Source organism: Ursus arctos, unplaced genomic scaffold (assembly GCF_023065955.2).
Source record: "Ursus arctos isolate Adak ecotype North America unplaced genomic scaffold, UrsArc2.0 scaffold_7, whole genome shotgun sequence".
Taxonomy (NCBI): Eukaryota; Metazoa; Chordata; class Mammalia; order Carnivora; family Ursidae; genus Ursus; species Ursus arctos.
This window is the reverse complement of record NW_026623089.1, coordinates 79,708,236-79,719,124: the sequence shown is the minus strand read 5'-3', so window position 1 is coordinate 79,719,124 and position 10,889 is coordinate 79,708,236. Positions and strand designations below refer to the sequence as shown.

Sequence of the window (10,889 nt, the reverse complement as noted above, 5' to 3'; positions counted from 1 at the left end):
GAGAAATCATGATAGTTGTCTTTCTCTGCTTGACTTATTTCACTTAGCATTATCTCCTCCAGTGCCGTCCATGTTGTAGCAAATGTTGAGAACTCGTTCTTTCTGAGAGCTGAGTAATATTCCATTGTATATATGGACCACAACTTCTTAATCCAGTCATCTGTTGAAGGGCATCTCGGCTCCTTCCACAATTTAGCTATTGTGGACATTGCTGCTATGAACATTGGGGTGCATATGGCCCTTCTCTTTACTACGTCTGTATCTTTGGGGTAAACACACAGTAGTGCAATGGCTGGATCATAGGGTAGCTCAATTTTTAACTCTTTAAGGGACCTCCACACTGTTTTCCAGAGTGGCTGTACCAACTTGCATTCCCACCAACAATGTAGGAGGGATCCCCTTTCTCCACATCCTCTCCAACAATTGTTGTTTCTTGCCTTGTCTATTTTTGCCATTCTAACTGGCATAAGGTGGTATCTCAGTGTGGTCTGGATTTGAATTACCTTGATGGCTAATGATTTTGAACATTTTTTCATGTGTCTGTTAGCCATTTGTATGTCTTCATTGGAAAAGTGTCTGTTCATATCCTCTGCCCATTTTTTGATTTGTTTATTTGTTTCTCGTGTATTGAGTTTGAGAAGTTCTTTGTAGATCTTGGATACCAGTCCTTTATCTGTAGTGTCATTTCCAAATATATTCTCCCATTCCGTGGGCTGCCTCTTAGTTTTTCTGACTGTTTCCTTGGCTGTGCAGAAACTTTTAATCTTGATGAAGTCCCATAAATTCATTTTATCTTTTGTTTCTCTTGCCTTTGGGGATGTGTCATGAAAAAGATTGCTTTGGCCGATGTCGTAGAGGTTGCTGCCTATGTTCTCCTCTAGAATTTTGATGGATTCCTGTCTCACATCGAGGTCTTTCATCCATTTGGAGTTTATTTTTGTGTATGGTGTGAGATAGTGGTCAAGTTTCATTCTTTTGCATGTAGCTGTCCAATTTTCCCAGCACCATTTATTGAAGAGACTGTCTTTTTCCCACCGGATGTTTTTTCCGGCTTTATCAAATATTAGTTGCCCAATGAGCCGAGGGTCCATTTCTGGGCTCTCTATTCTGTTCCATTGGTCTCTGTGTCTGTTTTTGTGCCAGTACCATGCTGTCTTTGTGATCGCAGCTTTGTAGTACAGCTCGAAATCCGGCATTGTGATGCCCCCAGCTTTGTTTTTCCTTTTCAACAGTTCCTTAGAGATTCGGGGCCTTTTCTGGTTCCATACAAATTTAAGGACTATTTGTTCCAGTTCTTTGAAAAATGTCCTCGGTATTTTGATCGGGACAGCACTGAAAGTGTAGATTGCTCTGGGTAGCATGGACATTTTAACTATGTTAATTCTTCCGATCCATGAGCATGGAATATCTTTCCATCTTTTTATGTCTTCCTCAATGTCTTTCAAGAGTGATTTATAGTTTCTAGAATACAGATCCTTTACGTCTCTGGTTAAGTTAATTCCAAGGTAACGTATGGTTTTTGGTGCTATTGTAAATGGGATGGATTCCCTAATTTCTCTTTCTTCGGTCTCGTTATTCGTGTACAGAAATGCAACTGATTTCTGAGCATTGATTTTGTATCCCGCCACGTTACTGAATTGCTCTATAACTTCTAATAGTTTGGGAGTGGCTTCTTTTGGGTTTTCCATATAGAGTATCATGTCATCTGCGAAGAGAGACATTTTGACTTCTTCTTTGCCGATTTGAATACCTTTGATCCCTTTTTGTCGTCTGATTGCTGTTGCAAGGACTTCTAGTACTATGTTGAATAATAATGGCGAGAGTGCACATCCTTGTCGTGTTCCTGATCTTAAGGGAAAGGCTTCCAGCTTTTCCCCATTGAGAATAATATTTGCAGTAGGCTTTTCATAGATGGCTTTTATGATATTGAGAAATGTACCTTCTATTCCTACACTCTGAAGGGTTTTAATCAGGAAAGGATGCTGTATTTTGTCAAATGCTTTTTCAGCATCAATTGAGAGGATCATATGGTTCCTGAGTCTTTTATTGTTGATGTGATGTATCACGCTGATTGATTTGCGAATATTGAACCACACTTGCATCCCAGGTATGAATCCCACTTGATCGTGGTGGATAATCCTTTTAATGAACTGTTGGATTCTATTAGCAAGTATCTTGTTGAGGATTTTGGCGTCCATATTCATTAGGGAAATCGGTCTGTAATTCTCCTTTTTGAGGGGGTCTTTGCCTGGTTTGGGGATCAAGGTAATATTGGCCTCATAGAATGAGTTTGGTAGCTTTCCTTCTGTTTCTATTTTTTGAAATAGCTTTAGGAGAATAGGTATTATTTCTTCTTTGAATGTTTGGTAGAATTCCCCAGGAAAACCATCCGGGCCTGGAGTTTTGTTATTTGGAAGGTGGTTTATCACTGACTCAATCTTCATAATTAATTGGCCTGTTTAAGGAATCAATTTCTTCCGGTTTCAATCTTGGTAGTTTATAGGTTTCCAGGAAGGATTCCATCTCTTCCAGATTGCTTAGTTTATTGGCATATAGCTGTTGATAAAAATTTCTAATAATCCTTCCAATTTCAATGGTGCTCGTCATGACCTCTCCTTTTTCATTCATAATTTTAATAATCTGGGTCCTTTCTCTTTTCTTTTGGATAAGTCTTGCCAGTGGTCTGTCAATTTTATTGATTCTCTCAAAGAACCAGCTTCTAGTCCTGTTGATCTGCTCTACTGTACTTCTGGTTTCTGCTTGATTGATTTCAGCTCTAATTTTGGTCAACTGCTTCCTCGTGCGTGGATTAGACCTGTCCCTCTGTTGCTGTTCCAGCTTCTTGAGGTGAGAATATAAAAACTGCATTTTAGATTTTTCTATTCTTTTGAGTGAGGCTTGGATGGCTATGTATTTCCCCCTTAGGACTGCCTTTGCAGTATCCCATAGGTTTTGGACTGTTGTATTTTCATTCTCATTGGTCTCCATAAATTGTTTAATTTGATTTTTGATTTCCCTGTTTATTGAGTCATTCCTGAGCAGGATGGTTCTTAGTCTCCAAGTGTTTGAGTTTCTTCCAAATTTTTCCTTGTGGTTGAGTTCCAATTTCAGAGCGTTGTGGTCTGAGAATATGTAGGGGATAATTTCAATCTTTTGGTATCGGTTGAGACCTGTTTTGTGTCCCAGAACATGGTCTATTCTTGAGAATGTTCCATGGGCATTAGAATAGAATGAGTATTCTTTGGTTCTGGAGTGTAGTGTTCTATATATATCTATGAGGTCCAACTCGTCGAGTATGGCATTCAAAGCCTTTGATTCTTTGCTTAGTTTTTGCCAGGGTGTTCTATTTCTGAGAGTGGAGTGTTGAGGTCCCCTACTATTAATGTATTTTTATCTATATGTCTCTTTATTCTGGTTAAGAGTTGGCTTGTGTATCTTGCTGCTCCCCTGTTGGGGGGATATATATTTATAATTGTCATATCCACTTGTTTAATACTTCCTTTAAGAACAATATAGTGCCCTTCTGCGTCTCTAACTATAGTCTGTAGTTTAAAATCCAATTTATCTGATATGAGAATTGCTACCCCAGCTTTCTTTTGAGGTCCATTTGTGTGAAAGATGGTACTCCATCCCCTTACTCTCAGTCTGAATGCATCTTTGGGTTCGAAATGAGTCTCTTGTAGACAGCAAATGGATGGGTCATTTCTTTTTATCCAATCTGCAACCCTGTGGCTTTTTATGGGAGAATTTATGGCATTAACATTAAGACTGAGTACTGAGAGATATGATTTTAATGATGCCATGTTGCCAGTAAAGTCTTTGTTTCTATAGATTGTGACTTTCTGTTCTGTATCACTCTTGGGGCCTTTTTACTTTTATAGAACCCCCCTTAATATCTCCTGTAGGGCTGGTTTCGTGGTTACAAAATTGGTTAGTGACTGGCGATTCTGAAATGTCTTTATTTCTCCATCAATTCTGAATGACAGCCTTGCTGGATAAAGGATACTTGGCTGCATATTTTTCTCTCAAAGAGCTTTAAATATGCTCCCCCAACCCTTTCTCTCATTCCAGGTCTGTGTAGACAGGTCTGACGTAATTCTGATGCCTTTGCCTTGGTATGTGAGAAATTTCTTTGCCCTGGCCGCTTTCAATACTGTATCCTTGGATCTAATATTTGCAAAATGCACTATGACGTGACGTCGCGTAGGTTTGTCGTGGTTGAGCTTGGGAGGGGTCCTCTCTGCCTCTTGGACCCGAATGTTTGTTTCCCTCGCTAGGTTAGGGAAGTTTTCAGCTACAATTTGTTCAAATATCTCTTTTAGACCTCTGTTTTTCTCCACCCCCTCGGGGATGCCGATGATTCTAACATTGGATCGTTTCATTGAGTCAGTAATCTCCTGTAACCTACATTCGTGGGCATGGATTTTTTTAAGACCATCTTCTATTTTCATTTTTTCCTCTATTAACCCATCCTCCAATTCACTAACCGATTCCTCTGCTTCTGTGACCCTGGCCGTCAGAGCCTCTAGTTTTGCCTGCATTTGGCTCATAGAATTTTTAATTTCTGTCAGATTCGCTCTCATTTCTGTCCTTAGGGATTCTATATTCTCAGTAACCTTTTCGTTAATACTTTTTTCAATTCTACTCATCATTTTGACCATCGTTACTCTGAATTCCATTTCTGATAATTTGGTTACATCCATATCCATTATTTCTGTGGCAGAGGCCACAGACTCACTGTCTTTTCTTTGCTGGGGGGGGGGCTTCTCCTTCTTGTCATTCTGATGAGGAGAGGTTGCGGGGTTGTCCAGAGCCCAAATTATTGACTGTGTCCCAGGCTGTGCCCCTTGTTTTATAGGGATCTTAGATATGTGGGCTTCTTCTTTAAAGATTTTATTTATTTATTTATCTGAGAGAGAGAGACAGTCAGCAAGAACGGGAACAGAAGCAGGGGAGTGGGAGAGGAAGAAGCAGGCTCCCAGTGGAGGAGCCCGATGAGGGACTCCTTTCCGGAACGCCGGGATCACGCCCTAAGCTGGAGACAGGCGCTCAATGACTGCGCCACCCAGGCGCCCCGGGTTGTGGGCTTCTTGATTTTTCAGCCTCCCTTCTGTGTTCTGGGGGAGGGGCCCGCCGCGCCGATACTCAGGCAACCCTGTTTGACCCTGTTTGGGTAGAGTCTCCGTGTCCCCTGCGAGGGGGGATGGGGATGGGCACGCTGTGAGCCGGTATTTCCAGGCTTTTGTTCTCTGGCGGCTTTCCCTGGCAGTCTGCTGTACCTCTTCTGAGAGTCAGAGCAGCAGCGGCCAAGTTTCAGCCTCTGTCTCAGATCAGAGGGATTACGGCCTGTTCTCCACTGATGTTCTGGCCACTTTAACTCTGTTTCTGTTGGTGCTGCTCAACCCTGCAGCATCCCGGGATGTGCGCCCCACACCCGGCATCCCAGCCCTCACTTCCAGGGCCGGCGCATCTCTGTCCTTTGTGTTTCTAACGCCGCCAGCCACCAGCCGCCCTGCACGCTCCCGGATCTCCCGGTCTCAGTCTATGCCCGGTGAGTACACTGGGATTCCGGAGTTCCGTGAGAAGCCTGGTGGCGCGCGCACCCAGTTCAGGGTCTCAGTCTGCTGTTTCGCGGGTGCCGACCTCGAGTCCACCCGCTCCCCTGTGCAGGTGGCCCGCCAGCCTCCAGCCGCCCCGCGTGCGCTCCAGGAGCTCCCGGTCTCAGTCTGGATCCCGTGAGCACACCGGGATTCCGGTGTTCCACGAGATGCCTGGTGGCGCGAGCTCCTGGCTCACCAGTCTCAGTCCGCTCTCTTGAGGGTGCTGTCCATGAGTCCGCTCGCTCCCCCGTGCAGGTGGTTGCCACTTCCCGGCGCCCGAACGTGGCGGCTCCCTCCCCCTTCCATTTATCTTCCGATATCTGTGCGTGGTTTCACGGCTCCCCTCTTCGTACCTCAATACTCAGCGCTGGAGATGTTCATTTGTAGAGATCCAGATGTATCTTCCTGCGTCTCAGGCTGATTCCGTGGTTATTTAGACTGGTCTGGTACCTATCCAGCTCGACTCAGGGGACCGGCTGAAAAAGGGGTCCCCTACTCCTCCGCCATCTTAACTCGATCCCCCGAAACCTACAATTCTAAACCTGATCCTGGAACTTTCATTTACCCGTACCTTAATATTTTTTGGTTATGCACTCCTGTGTTTATAACAGCATTATTTCTAGTAGTCAAATTATGAAGGCAGCCCTAGTGTCCATCAATTGACAAATGGATAAAGAAGATACACACACACACAATGCAATATTATTCAGCCATAAAAAAGAATGAAATCTTGCCATTTGCAATGACATCAATGGAGCTAGAGAATATAATGCTAAATGAAATAAGTCAGTCAGAGAAAGTCAAATATCATATGAATTCACTCATGTGGAATTTAAGAAGCAAAACAAATGACCAAAGGGAAAAAGAAAGAGAGAGAAACCAAGCAACAGACTCTTAACTATAGAGAACAAATGGATGGTTACCAGAGGGGACGTGGGGGGGATGGGTGAAATAGATGATGGGGATTAAGTAGTGCACTTGTCCTGATAAGCACTGAATGATTAAAATAAAAAGTTTTTAAAAAGCCTGTTTGTATAATTTACTTTAACACAAACATGAACTACACTGCTATAACAATGTTTTTGTTAAACACTGAATTTTTAAATCTTTCATGCAGCTCTGATTTTCATTCAACTATGTTTCTGGCAGCTATAACTCTACCTATGATTATCTTTCAACACTCTGAATAGATATTAAGTCAATGGTATTTAACAAATGGTTTTTATCAGAATTAACTGGAGAGCTTTACCAAACACAAGTTTTTAGGCATCATACTGAAATATTAAGTGGTTTAATGTCTGTACTTTTAAAAACACTCCTGTAAAAACCAGCAACTATGGTAAAATGCTAATGAAAGATTCAAAAAAGCATATAAAGAATAATATATTTAATATTTACGATATTAATAAATGTTAGTTTTATTATGAAAATAAATATTTAAATGTTATTAACAAAACTGTGTAAATCACATCAAATGTGTCCTGTTCCTCTTAGGACTTGATGTGTGTGTATGAGGGGGATGACACAGGGTTGACTTTCATGTTCTAGGATAACTTTAAAATGAGCATGTGTTATTTCGGGTAAGAAGAAATAAGAACGATAACACAGATATGATTTTTCAGTCTCTGTGTCAATGTCTATCTGACAAATCAGAATCTAATGCCTGAAGACCTGGCATGTAAGTTTACAAAGAATTTGTGGTAATGACTTTCTGAATTATTATGAAAATCTGGCTCTATGTGGCTCCATTCAAGCAAAATCGTTAATAATGTGTAATTCTAGATTATCAAGGAGTGAAACTGAGACCTTTCTCTTTGTAAAATCAAAATCCGGGGCGGGGTAAAATACTATTGCCTAATTATATGACCAGGAATTAACTTCTTGATGGACAGACATGGATGGAGAAGTGAGCTAAAGTATTCAATGAGCTTGTCTTGGCAAAGGAAACTTGGGATAAACATTATAAAACATATGTAATGAGAACAAGAAGCCATTACTTGATGTCAGGCACTGTTTCCACACCCTTTGTTGTTTCGGTTTCTCATTTATAACTTCTATATTTTCAGCATTATCTTTTCTACATCTGTTTTTCCAAATTGTGTTTTGATTACTGCAGTGATTTTATTCTTTTTTTTCCCCAATTATTTCCTGTGATATAACACAGCTCATAATACATCTTCCTGTGGTCTTACTATCTCTTTCAGAATCTCTTATTTGCCTATTTTATGTTCATGCATACCCAAAGCCATTATTTCATTGTTAATTTATATTAAAAACTAGTTAACAATATTCAGGCATTACATGACAACATTTTTCAGGTGAATTACCACTTGCTTGTCCTGTCTTCTCCTGTTTCTTGTAATAATTTTGAATATATCTTGTGATGGCTGTTATTACTTTTTTTAATTCCTGAACACTGAAGGAGGTGGGTTTTTCCTGATCCAGTTATTTTCTCATCCAGCTTTCCTACGGGGTGAACTGAGAACCGTATTCCAAACTGGCAGGAATGTTTAAAAAGGGCACTGCATGCTCTCCTCAATCTTTACTACTCTTCAACTGAGACACGTCCTTCTAGTTTTTTCAAGTATAAAGTCTTTTTCATTTTCTCCCACTTCACAGATGGACTGCAGCTTTCCAACACAGCTTGTGCCTATGAGTCCTCATTCCACTCCATCCCTCTGCTTCTCAGGAAGAAACCCAGTAGAGAGATCTACCACCACACTGAAAGTCCTTCCTGCTGTTCTAAAAGATTAGGTTTGACAATCTGAGGTTCCACCTTCGAAAGTAGCAGCTCTGAAATCCGCAGCTTGGCACACACCTTCACTGCTATTGGCAACCCTTCCCCTTGTTTTGTTGTTGAGAGTTAAACTTTCTGCTAGTTCTTTTTTTTTTTTTTTAATGATTTTTTATTATATTATGTTAGTCACCATACAGTACATCCCCGGTTTCCGATGTAAGGCTCGATGATTCATTAGTTGTGTATAACACCCAGTGCACCATGCAATACGTGCCCTCCTTACTACCCATCACCGGTCTATCCCATTCCCCCACCCCCCTCCCCTCTGAAGTCCTCAGTTTGTTTCTCATAGTCCATAGTCTCTCATGTTTCATTCCCCCTTCTGATTACCCCCCCTTTCTTTATCCCTTTCTTCCCCTACCGATCATCCTAGTTCTTATGTTCCATAGATGAGAGAAATCATATGATAGTTGTCTTTCTCTGCTTGACTTATTTCACTTATCTGCTAGTTCTTTTGAAAGTGGGATTCGATTTGCATCTGTTAGTCCTTCTTGTATTCCTGTTTCTAAGAAGTCAAGGTTAAAATGCCAACTTTATGTTTCCGTCTTCAAACCTGAGGTCCATTTACTTCTCCTTGAAATACATTCTTCTCTTGGCCTCCAGAACGTCATATTCTCTCAACTTTAGTCTGTCCTCACAGATTCCTCCTACAGTCCCCACTGCTCAATCCTCCTCATCTTCATCACTTCTAAACCTCTAAACCTCGTGGTGCCCCAGGATTCAGCCATAAGACCATATCTCTCCTTTATTTATATTCACGAGCAAGAAGATCTCATGTAGTTCCCATGACTTTGAACATCTTCACACCACTGGTGTCCATACTTACATACTGTTACGTATAGTGTAACCTCAAAAAGACTAACAAATTTTCTGAAAGAATATATAACTAAAAGTGAAGAGAGGCAAAAGAATATAATAATTTAAAAACCCAAAAGGAGTTGTGAAATGAGGAATAAGGAAGAAGATATGGCACATAAAGAAAAGATATAGCAAGACTGTAGGCTTAAGTCCAATTATACGAGTAAACATAAATGGACTAAATAATCTAAATAAGAAATTTTAAACGTCAGACTAGATTTAACAAACAATACTGTTTCAGTTTATAAGAGACACACTTTAAATATAAGAAAATGATAAGGCTGATGGTAAAGGATGGAAAAGAACATACCATGCAAACTCTAAAGAAAAGAAAGCTGGTGTAGCAACACGAATACCAGAAGCAGACTCAAAGGCAAAAGTATCGCTGCATGTATGGAGACAGGCACTGCATCACGGATGAAGCGTCCATTACAAAGTGACATGTAACAATCCTAAATTTCTATTTGCCTAATTAATACAGCTTCAAGAAATATCACAGTTGGAGATTTTAAAACACCTTAGTATCCGACAGAAGACAAAAGACAATCAGAATACAGAAGACCTGAAAAAATACCATTATAGAACATTATACAAAATAATTACAGACTATATCTCCTTCTTAAGTGCACATGGAACATTTATGAAAACAGTATCAACAAATTTCAAGCAACTGAAATTATTTCAAGAAAGTGAAATTCTCTGTATTAAATTAGAATTCAAGAACTGAAGCAACTCACTTCTCAACAGCCCATGGGTCAAAGAAGAAATTTTAAAGGTGGGGGGAACCTAAAAAACATCCATGGCAGCCCTGCAGCCCCAGCCCTGCCCCAGCCAGGGTCCAGACAGCTGTGACAGTAAACCTGCCAATGCTGAATTTAGCTGCCAGGAGTTGCTGCAAAATTTGTACTAAGAAAAAAAGGGGGGGGGGAATTTTTAAAAACAGCTTTGTATTGTTTTATGGCTACTACATCCAAAAACATGTGGTAGGAGAGAATTTGGCATAAGTCCTAGAGACAGTCATTCCCATCAAGGAAAGAAGTGTGTGTAGGTAGGGATTTTTTTTTTTTTTTAAGATTGTATTTGTTTATTTGAGAGACAGAGTGCACACATGCACAGGCGGGGGGAGTGGAAGAGGGAGAGGGAGAAGCAGACTCCCCGCTGAGCACGGAGCCTGATGCAGGCGCTCAATCCCAGGACCCTGGGATCATGACCTGAGCCGAAGGCAGACTTTTATCTGACTGACCCATGCAGGCGCCCCTGTGGGTGAGGATTTAGTGTCCCTGTCTAGAATCTTACAATACTGGAGACAGAGCAAGCCTCCATGATTGACGATTTTTGCCTAAGGGAGGGAGTGTGCAAAGGAGAGAACATGATTAGGGAGGCAGTGTCCAGACGGAGAGACACTACGGGAACTGCCTTTTGGAAAAGTCATTTTGAGTATGCTAATGAGCTCTTGTTAAAATCTGATGCCTGACCCACTAGAGACTGATGATGAGTCTCTAGCCTGTTGAACCCATCTTTTGGGTGGATCAACTTGGAATTCACCACTGGCAAGGTCAAAAAAGACTTTTTACAATAAAACCCTGCAAGAAAGGCCTTAGGGTATCTGTCCAAAGCCTGGAATCACAGAGGTT

At 41.1% G+C, this 10,889-nt stretch overlaps 1 protein-coding gene across 15 annotated transcripts in view; it reads right to left on the bottom strand.

Moving 5' to 3' along the window:
* LOC113258946 (zinc finger protein 37A-like) overlaps window positions 1-10,889 on the bottom strand; it is a 73,306-nt gene that overhangs the window by 46,575 nt on the left and 15,842 nt on the right. The gene's annotated exons all lie outside the window — the stretch shown is intronic.